Source organism: Phaenicophaeus curvirostris, chromosome 8 (genome assembly GCF_032191515.1).
Source record: "Phaenicophaeus curvirostris isolate KB17595 chromosome 8, BPBGC_Pcur_1.0, whole genome shotgun sequence".
Lineage (NCBI taxonomy): Eukaryota > Metazoa > Chordata > Aves > Cuculiformes > Cuculidae > Phaenicophaeus > Phaenicophaeus curvirostris.
In genome coordinates, this window is record NC_091399.1 from 39871903 (window position 1) to 39883062 (window position 11160).

An 11160-nucleotide genomic window follows, 5' to 3' on the forward strand; every position below is an offset into this window, starting at 1 on the left:
TGAGAAATTGACTTCAATACCAGAAACTGAAGAGTAACATGCAGCCTTTAAAATCTGAAGAGATTTGGTGTCAGCATTTCAAAGGACAAATATCTGCAGAGAGAAGAGTTTGGTCTAAAGTTTTGTTGACCAACTATCTATCATTTTACTCTCCCCACCAAGACTGTAAACTGTGCTGACGCCTCCACTTAACACCAATACAAAGGAAGGCAACATACTGTCTAAATTCTTTACCGACTTTAGAGGCCACTAGAAGTTGGAAATAATTTTAAAAAGGAGACAAAACAGTGAAAAAAATATGAATTCTTACTTTACAATGTTGAAACAAATTAATTTGGAGTGCAGGAGGAGGCCTGTCTTTCTTATTACTACTTATTAATACAACTTCCTTAGCCAAGAATGATCCTCAACGCATTCATGAACACGAACCATCAGCTTTTTCTCACCAGGCATGTACCAAGCACACCACACTGAAATTCAACAGCTGAAGGAAAAATGCTAAGCTCAGGGAAGCTGCCCCAGCAGCATTCGGTTCTCCCCAGGCACAGCTATGAGGGTCCCTGCCAGGACACTGCCACCCTGGGCTGGCCAGCCCCGGGCCAAGTTCATCCTGCTCAGCAGCCACCTCTTGGCACATGAAATGAGTTTGACACTTTCCTGAGTTTAGAGGTACAAAGGCAGGAAAATCACCAAGATGAGCTCTGCAAAGAAACATTTGGGAACAGGATCAGAAGCAGGGGATTTATGTTTTGTAGGCAGAAGAGAGCTCAAGCGTGGCCTTCGGTAGGTTAGCAATGTTGTCATAGGTTCATTTATCAGCAATGCACAGAGGGATAATGTCACAGGTTCTACATCATTACACCTCACTACATCTCACTTCATGTGTGCAAAATGAGGTCAATGGTTAATTGTATTTATTGTTGAGAAAGCACATGACTTCCCAAGCTAAAAAAAGCAGTTCCCTTTCTTTCCTGGTATTTACACTTATATTAAATAACACACTTTCTAGAAGTATCAGTATTTGAAGTTCAAGCAACTTCACAATATCAAATGTTTCCTTAATGGCTGCACCTGGATCTACATGAGCTCATTGTATACACCTACAGCCAAGTTCAAAAGAACTTTCTGTTCTGTTGGTTTTCATCAGTGAAACATGAATATATGTGCCTGACAAACTTAGAATCTGCTTTATGTTCTTGCTCTTGTCACCCAAAAGGGATTTTATAACATACTGTAGGGTCCTCAGAATCTACTGGAAAATTACTAATATTACCTGGAACAAAGAGACAAATAAGTTTGCTAACTTGTGACCGCTGCAGTGCTTTTGGGTATCTCACCATCAGCTGGAAAGATTTCTTCATATTTTGTGCCAGATAAGTGAGTCTGTTTCTTGGCACTATTTGTACATTCTTCCCTCCTTCCAAGTTTTCCTCTTGAAATTGCAAATTCTTTACACAAGGGGTTCGATTTGTCTGCTGAAGCCAAAACCCCTCTGTTTCCTGTCCAAATTTTATGCCTGACACAGTGCAATGCACTTTTGGTTGCTTAGGGTGTGCTTCTGGTGTAATGACTCACAGCACACAGACACTTTTGCAGTCTGGCAGATCGCAGACATTCACTTAACGAACTGCGTATTGCTGACACGCTTTACTGGACCTGGCCCAAGGTAACAAGCAGCCAGGTACCACAAACCCTAACTTCTGGGCACTTCTCAGTAAAAAAACCCACCTCTTGGCTTCACGTGTCTGGCAGCAAGACAACTTTTATGTTCTGTGTTAGGCAATGTACAGGAGTAGCATGGGACACTGGGAACAGATCCCAGGACTGTCAAACACCATGTTTGAATGCCCAAGAGCCAGTTCTCGACCCCTCTTTCATTCTCTCTCCTCTGCAATGACTCTGGTCCCTCTTTATGCAGAGGGATGCTGCACCAAAGAGGGTGTACAAGAAAGTTGGGGAGGGACTTTTTACAGAGACATGTAGTGATAGAACGAGGGGAATGGCTTTAAATTGGGAGGGGGGAGGGGAAGGGGGGGAATATATAGACTAGACCTTAAGAAATTCTTCACAACAAGGGTGGTGAGGCACTGGAACATGTTGCGCAGGAAAGTTGTGGATGTCCTCTCCTTGGAAGTGTTCAAGGCCAGGCTGGATGGGTTCTTGGGCAGCCTGGTCCAGGGGATGTCCCTGCCCATGGCATGGGCGTCGGAAATGAATGATCTTTAAGGTCTCTTCCAACCCAAACCATTCTATGATTCTATGATTCATTGGTGGTGCCACGTATGACCCAGGAGACGCAGGTAGGAGAGCTCGGGGCACACCACCTCTTCCTCAGCACTGGCATGCGGTCACACAGGCTGCCTAGATCACCATTTTGGGGACTGTGCTTCTCAACTATCAGTCAGATCAGACCCCTTCCAGCTTGCCTGCGTGGCCTGCCCAGCCCCAGCTGCCTGTGGGACCTCCATGCCAACTGTACAGAGCAGGCACTCAGCATGGACAGGTGCTGCAGAAGCACAGTGCTGAGCCGCTCAGCAGGAATACAGCTCTATGTGCAGAACTGGAGCTCCGCAGCTCCTAGACAGTTTCAGGCTCGCAAAGGAGAAGCCTAGCAAGGAGCCCATCAGAAGGTCTTCCATGTGCATCAATCCAGCTCAGGGATCAAGGGAGGCAGGGGGGTGGGGAGGAGAAGGTTCCACCTTTCTCCAAAACTACAGGATTTCAATCACCCACCCAAACTGCATCATAAAAGCCTCACAATCCCCATCGTGGGCTACGCTCAGCAAGAATGTGCCATGTGCGTAGATTTTTTTCCCTTAACTCTCATTTATTTGTCGTGGCATTTGCTAATTTACTGCCCTTGACCTCAATAGCCCCCAGTGGGACTCCTCTGGCTGGCATGACATAGGGAGGTCATTATTCTGTTTTATCAGTGGGGGTTATAATTTAAAGAAGCTTGCCTGTAACGAGTCACAGCAATGTCATTACCATGTCGGTGAGGCAGAGCCCACACAGGAAGGCGATAACCACATCCACAGTCTGAGCACTGGTAATTCCTTGGAGTAGGCAGGTTACCCAAGGCCCAAGACTGGAAACCTCATTCAAAAGTAAAATCCAAACTAGACAAGGAAAATTCCCCTTGCTGAAGAAGGGTGGTGTAGCAAAGGGCTCCAGAGCAGACAAGTGGTATCAGAGACTGCTCTGTGCCACCTCCAGAACACACATCACTCACAGGGCTGGGTAGAAAGCTTGGCACCGGGACCACCCAGAGCATTCCAGAAGACGACTTACCTACATGCAACTGTCAGCACCATGAACACTGTTTCCCAGGAAAGGCAGGTGAAGGGAGTCGAATGTCCCAGTGTGATATAGACGCTTGCACACACTGATGAACAGCCTGGGGAAGAGGAACAAGAAAAGCACACAGGGCAGCACACATGCATGCTTCACTACCCTCCCCATGCCTGACACTGCCAGGGCCCTTCACCACAGGCTCTTTCCAGCCCAGGTCTTTCCACTCCACCAAAGGCACCTGCCAAAACCCTCCCTGAGGACAGAAGTCTGCCTGCACCCAGCCAGCTTGCACTCCTTTCTCAACCCGGAGATGCTCGACCTCCCAGCCTATCCTCAGCAGACAATCAGCAGCGTCGTCTCCAGCCTGAGGATTTTAAGTGTGTGTGAGCTCTTAGTGGATTCACCAAATCCTGTCATGCCAAAAGGCAGCCCGTGGGGTTTTAGGCACCCAGTTTAAAGAGGGAAAGCGGTGGCATTCACACATTGGGAGAGTCATTTTGGCAGTCACCGTGGAGAAGTAAGGGCTGCACCCCATTCTCCCACACACAGTCACAGCACCAACCTCAATCCACTATGGTTACCGTCACGGAGGTTATATGTGGCTGCTTCTGGTCAGCCAAGCAGCCTTTTAACAAGCTCCGAGAGAAGAAATTATGTTTTCCCCTTTGCATGGGGGTTCCGACCAGCAGCACTCATTGCCATTGACAGCCAATATTGAACATTTAATTCCATGAGCATCTGGAGGCAGAGCTCAAACAGCTGAAATCTACACAACAGCAGGAAATTTCCTTAGGAAGAAGGGCCCCAGAGTGTTGTAAGAAGAAAACAAGACCAGAGTTTAGGCTCACATTTTGTACCATTGAATGTACTGGTCACTTTTAGCTTCAATAAATAAATGAAAAAAGTCTAGAGTGTATTTTCTTTTAATATGATAGCTTTACTTTGGCACTATACATAGCTGGCAAAGCAGGAGACTGTTGACTCTCACCTTCAAATGCTCTTCAAATACTCTTCTGGTAGCATCCACGACCCCTGCCAAAAAACAGGTCTCTGAGTAGCCAGCAAAGTGTCAAGCTGGAGAATCAGTGAAAGCAATGAGCTCTTTGAGGAACTATCTGTCACCACATATTTCTGTACGGAGTTAAACAAACTTCTAACATAATATGTAGTGTCATGTAATGCCAGCAGGAGTTAACCTGAGTTTAAAAAAAGAACTGGCAAACTCTAGATCACAAAGGAAAAGTGATTCAAGAAGGCGGCTTTGGATATCAGATGAACAGAAGTTACTGATCGCAACAAACTGTCCATAGGGCGTTAAAACATAATCAAACATGAATCTTTGCTTTTGAGACTTTAAGAGATCCATTCTCCCACCTTTGGCTTCACCTTCTCTGGTCAATATCAATCTGGAAAAGTAACTGTTTGCTAGTGTGCATCCTTGCAAAAGAATACACAGTGAGTAAGGCTGAAAATCCCTTATAATGGTTATAGGTTATCCTAGCGAGTCGATCATTACGATGCTAACTGAAGTGAGCTAATAGACACACTGCCTGAGTGCATTCACAGTCACTGCCTGCACAGGGCTGGGAAATTAGTACAAGAGAGGAGCAGTTATGCCTTCGCTAACCATATAACATCAATGCTGTTATTCATCACAGGTGTCTACAATTGCATTTCTTGTAGCTGTTCACTGGGCTTCCTAGAGGCACCAGAAATTTCTGGTATCACTAAAAGCCAGTTGCTGAAATTCCATCACCGGTGGAACGGGAGGTATGAAGGCGTGTCGCTACAAAAACATGCTGACATGCATAGGTCTCAAAAAAAAATGGGTTTATTATCATCCACTTTAATGTAAAAGCTTGCAAAAGTGTTGGACAGCTTGTTTCAGCTTTGCAGTCTTACAGAGAAGCATGGGTATGGCTGAGAACTAAGCTGTTAAAACTGTTAAAACTGTGTGCTTGCCATGAATGTTGCACAGATGCTGCCAGTTGTTGAAGAGCCATCCTGACTAACTGACTTCAGATGTTCACTCCTCATCTGCAGCTGAAGGACTGAACCCTGTGGTACTGTCAGGCACAACTCTCTGTCAGTGTTGGGAGCAGGGACCTGATGCAACAGAAACATAACAGAAGGAGGCACTCTGAGCTGCTAGCCCTGCTGCTCCCCAGCATTGCCATCCACAGAAGGCATTCATGGAAGCGACACGCCACTTTGAACGGCTGAGTTCACCAGGAGCTCTGTCTCGTTGGAAGGCACAAAATTAGATTGCTTCCTCTGAGTTGCTAACACTTAACCATAAACATTTCTAGGACCACATTCTCCTTTGCATCACACTGGCATAGCTGTGATAAAATCAATGTGATTATACCAGCATACCATAGGCAATCTGGCGCAATTCTTTAATCGCACAGCACTCACAGCACATAGTAATGAACCCTCATTCAATAATTTGGGATTTACCATTCTAGCTTGCTCCCCTTGAATCTGTGATTTACTGTTGCACTACCTTTCTTTTCCCACTTCTGCTAATTTTCAAGGGTATGCAACGTATCATTGTGGAGTTCTCCAGCCTCTTTGCAGAGTCAAGTAAAAACCATTTTTCATGCAGAGTTGTTTAGGAATAGGATATATAGCCACTCCTATCAAGGGTGTTCAGAGAGTTACATAAATGGCTTCCACTATTTTAGAGCTGCAGCCAATAAAAAATTCAGGGTAGAAATTTCAGGCGGTCTAAAGTGCCAGATATTCATTCACATCTTTATAAATGTGTCACCTAAGTTTATCAGTCACTGAAGTCAATCTTGAAAGCACAGTTTCTTCAAGCAAGTTTGTCAATTGCAGACTTACTTCAGCATAGTTCTCCTAGCATCTTACCTCATCCTTCTCTCTGTTTTCATCTAACTGGGGTCTTATATAGCTCAGGCATTGAGAGACCCTAGGATTTCCATACGATCTAATGGTCCATTGCCATTGAATTTAACTATTCTAGGAAAAAAAGATGAAGTTTTTCAGCCCCCTGACTCTGGAATTATCTTCTGTCATTGACTGATGGTGATCCAGGTCTGTTGATCTTCAGGGCACACAGTAAAACCTGTTTCCTCAGCTATTTCCCAAGAAGGAATCTTTGTACCGAGTTTGAACTTCCTGTCATGGAAAATTTCTAGCATGTGTGTTTTCCACCGTTAGAGAGCAAGGTGGAAACTAAAAAAACCAAGAGGCAAACAATAAAGATAACTCAATCAAAGTGGCATATGGAGATATAAAACCTGTCTCCAAAACCAAGCTAAAAAAGGCAAACAACCTTGCTGTGCCCTGAGCATGCCAGCTGGTTCTACCACTGCTTTGCAAAGGCACCTCCATTCCTACCCCCAAACTCTTCATATTGAAAAGAAAGAAAAACAGCTTGATGATTATGATCACTCGCCTTCACCATCTGCAGCCTAGGTCACTGGATGTTAATTAACAAACAAAGCAGTTGTGTGAGCATCCCCAGTTCACACAGTTACATCCACAGTAGCTTCAGGAATGGGCCCAGAGGAAATAAGGAAAGGACACGCAGATAAGTTTTCAAGAAAGGTAGCACAGGAAAGATCTGAGCAAAAGCAGAAGCAGAGGGTGTAATTTGGGTTCTGGTAACTACAGCTCATTCCACAAAAGTAAAACAGCAGAGGCTGTTGACATTATAATTCAGATATCCAAGTCCCAGTGCACACAGAGAATGCTGTTAGTAGTTTTAAACAAAAAAGTGAAATACTATTAACCTTAAGGAGAAATGATGTCAAGGAAATCAACAGCCCTGACAGCGGCACAGCGCTGTGACTCTGGAAAGTGTAACTACTCCACACAGGAAAAACGAGACCAGAGAGGCAGAGGTTGAGACCTCCCCTTCTCCCCAGAGCTCAGGGCTCTGCCTTTGTGCCAGTTATCTTGGCTGTGCTAGCCTGAAGCTAACTCTTCACTACAGAAGCAAAGGGCTTTAGTGATAACCAAAACACCTGAAAAAACTCTTAACTTTTCTTTTTGTTTAAAGTGAATCAAATGTCATCATTCCCCAGGGATCAACGTGCCCTCACTCTAGCAACCTCACAAGGAGGGAACTCCAGGCGTACAATCCAGGATCAGACTGGCACAACTCTACAGTGGGTTTTCACCTTGCCAGTATTACACAAGAATTTGTTTCTCCTCCAGAAATTAGCTGCAATTTCTGCTTTTGAACAGTAAACTGCTGACTAACACACTGTAAAGCAATGCACAGTTAACTTCACAGAAACCAAGTTCTAAGGCATTTTTTTCTGGAGTGGCTAGCCCACCATACCTTTTCACTTTACCCCTCCTGAAATGTTTGGTTCTGAACTCATGGTCCCTCCTTGTCTTCAGCAGCATAAGCAGTTTATGTGCTGTGTTTTGCAGTCACACCAGTCCTTTAGTCCTATGCCAGCAGTCCAGAGCTCAGCACTGTCTCCCAGCGTAGCACCAGGTGAGTACAACACTTACCTGCTGCCCAGCTGCCTCAGGCTCATCTCCACCATGGGGCCCTAGGCTCAACCCCCATCTATCCAGGAATGCTTCTTCAACACCTTTGTGTCAACTGCTACTGAGATTTGTATGCTGAATGTGCACCTTCTCGTTCCACCAACTCATACGACATTTTCAGTCAGTCTTCCTTGTCTTGGGAAAGGATAGAGGGAGAGCTGGTCTCCAAAATCCTGGTGCCCATGGTCAGTTGTGCCAGGTCACTAATGTTTGAAGTAAGTGCACCAAAACATCCAGGCGAGGTGTCCACCACTGCAGGCAGAGCACTCAGAATCACAGAATCAGAATCACTAGGTTGGAGAAGACCACCAGGATCATTGAGTCCAACCAGTCCTGTCAGCCACTAAAACATGTCCCTGAGCACCTCATCCACCCGTCTTTTAAATACCTCCAGGGATAGTGACTCACACAACCTCGGCCTCCCTGAGGTGCCTGGCTCCAGAAGGGGAGGTGGATCCCTGCAAGGACAGGTGTCTGCCTCCCAGGCATTGGACCCCAGCAGCCACAGGCAGGGAGAAACCTGCCAGTGTCAAGACCTGGAGGCAGCGGGGCCCTCTTCTGAGAGAAGTTTCATCCTCATAGACTCAGTCCAAGAGAAGCCAAAGGAGCTGAGCTTTCTGCAGCATTAGTGCCACAGCCCAGGAGCTGAGAGCATGGAGGGGAAGCAGACATTGCTCTGAGCAGGACAGATGGGACACCACTTGCAGGGTTTAGCACAGACGTCACTTCCAGCAGCTTTTGCAGATACGCCTACATTGGCTCAGCACTAACAGCACTGAAACACAGAGAAAGTTGCACTTGTAATGCTGTTTTGTTTGCTTTTGGTGCAATTCTGTTCCTGTTGAGCTATGTGCTTCCCTGCTCAGACTGTCCCTGGACCCAACGCTCCTTGTTGAAAGCCAGTGCCAAGCCAGCTGACAAGGCACGGGAGAAAATTATTTGTTCCCTCTCTCTAAAGAAATTAACTGATGATAACAATAATTTCTCTAAGATGAATTTATTATATAGTTTGACCAAAGAATGTGTAAGATATCAGAGGAGCAGGAGTTCCTGGAAATGCAGCAGTGCCATGTATGGCTCAGCATCTGGAACTATGCACAGAACAGGAAGGACAACACCATGAGTTTAGGACAGGGAAAACCCAGCACCAGGTAACAAAGACTGCAGAACTTTTGAGATCTTGCAGCAGAAGAGGAAGCAAAGCCAGGACCAGGAATGCCTCCAGCTGCTTTGCAGGACCCACAGGACTGGCATACCTGTAGCCTGACTGTTGGTCTGCTCCCCAGGCAGCGACTCCTGGACACAGGCACAGCAGTGACCATGTGGGCTCTGCCAAGCCCGAATCCTAAAACAGCTAAAGGATCCAGGTGCATTTAGGGCTAAGTGGTGATGACATCCTCATCATGGTCCCCTGAAAATCTCATTGAGTCTGCCAGGAGAAAAGCAGTGGAGTAACACAGTGTTGATTCTTGGGGGGCAGAGGGACTGTGCTGTGGCTGACTTCTCTGCACACGAGGAAGAGACATGGCAAGTCCAGCTACCACAAACTGCGGCACAGCCAGCGGGATCGATGGGCACCAGCCAAATGGCACTGCCTCTCAGGCAAACACCACACCGAGCGCCCCAGCAAGCTACAATCCTCACAGCTGGAAGCACCACTCCCAAACTCACACCACTGCTCCTGGGCTTGAAACTGCAGCACAAGACACAGCAAAGGGCAGGCTGACCACCAAGGGGTCCTGATGTGCAGCCTTGCCAGGGAGAAAACAAAAATAAAACAAACCCCCTCTGTTCCTGAAGCTTGGAGTGAATTAGAGACAGCAAAGGACTGGTCACCAAGGAGATTCATGTCTCCTCCTTGGACCCTCCCACCCACAGTCTGAGGCCTGGAAGAATTCCAAAGTAAAAAGCTAGTCTTACAAAATTAAATAAAAAAATAAGTAGTAAGGATGAAAATAAAACTATGACATTAATTGCTCAAAAATTAAAGAAAAATTAGGTATATTAAGAATTACAAGAAATTGAACATATGTTCTTACTGAAATAGCTGAAACCAAAGCCACCTTTTTTGCTTTGGTTGTCATATAGACACATTCTTTTCAGTGAGCTTAATGTCAGGTATGCCTCAGATTTTTCCTATAGCTGATTGTAACTACCAGTTCCGTATGCTATTTTTATAATAATTGTTGGAATTATTACTACTATTATGAACACACAGAAAACTAAAGTAACTCACAAATTAATTGGAAAAATGCATTTTAAAAGATAGAAAGCCAAATCTGAAATGACAGGCACAGGCAATAATACCTCTGTGTGGCAACGATGCCAATCCTCACAGCTATGGATGTAGCGATTCAGAGCTGTTTGTTCAGTAGTTTCCATGTCAAAAGCAGCTTAAAATATCAAGATTAGAGCTGGGTGAAAAATGTTCTGCCAAATCATTTTAGGTCTACGAATTCCATTAGAGGTAGAAAAAGGCAGTAAAACAAAATCCCAAACTAAACTTTTTCATTTTCTTTTTCCCTTCTTCCCAGTTTTGGAGTGCAGGAATGAACCTGCCCCCACGCTTTGCACCGCAGCCACCCCTGCACCCGCTGCCGTCCCGCACCCCCTGCATCCCAAACCTCCCCTGTGAATGGCCCACATCCCCCGCATCGCTTCGTCACTAATTAGTCCCCAGCGCAGACTGCCGTGCCGCACACAGATCAAAGCTTGCAATATTTCAACTTCTCCCTGCTGCTGTGCCTCCCTCCTGGCTCGCGCCTGTTGGTCTGAGGGACAGTGAGGGGGTGGATTGGGCTCCTTGTCGGTGTCTGTCGGACCCGGATCAAAGGGATTGTCAGCCCTGGTAATTCCTTTTTAAGATTTATATCCTGTACCTTTCGCTTTTCTAAAAAGCATTGAAGTAAACCTAGGGCCACTTGCTTTTCCATTGTTACCGGTAACTTTCCCTATATCACATAAATGGTGCAGCCTTACGTTTGCATTGGCCCTCGTCGGACGGCGAACCCCTTCTATAAGGTCTCTTCAGGCACGGATCGAGTTTCCTGTTCCAGCCAGCGTCGATCTTTTGCCCCCTGGTCGCTGCTACCGGTGCTTTTCCGAGCTCCTGCCGGTCAGGATGGTGACCATATCAGGTCCCGGTCCAGTCAGGTCTTCGGGTCCCTGTTCGGGCGCCACTTGCCACGGCGGGAGGGACTCAAGCAGTCAAATCAATATGATTGATAAAGCAAGGTTGTCTTTATTCAAAACAAGTCAGGTTATATACTTTTCTTCTACTTGATTACATCATCGTATTATAATTTCATTGGTTAGTAACAGCATGCAAATACA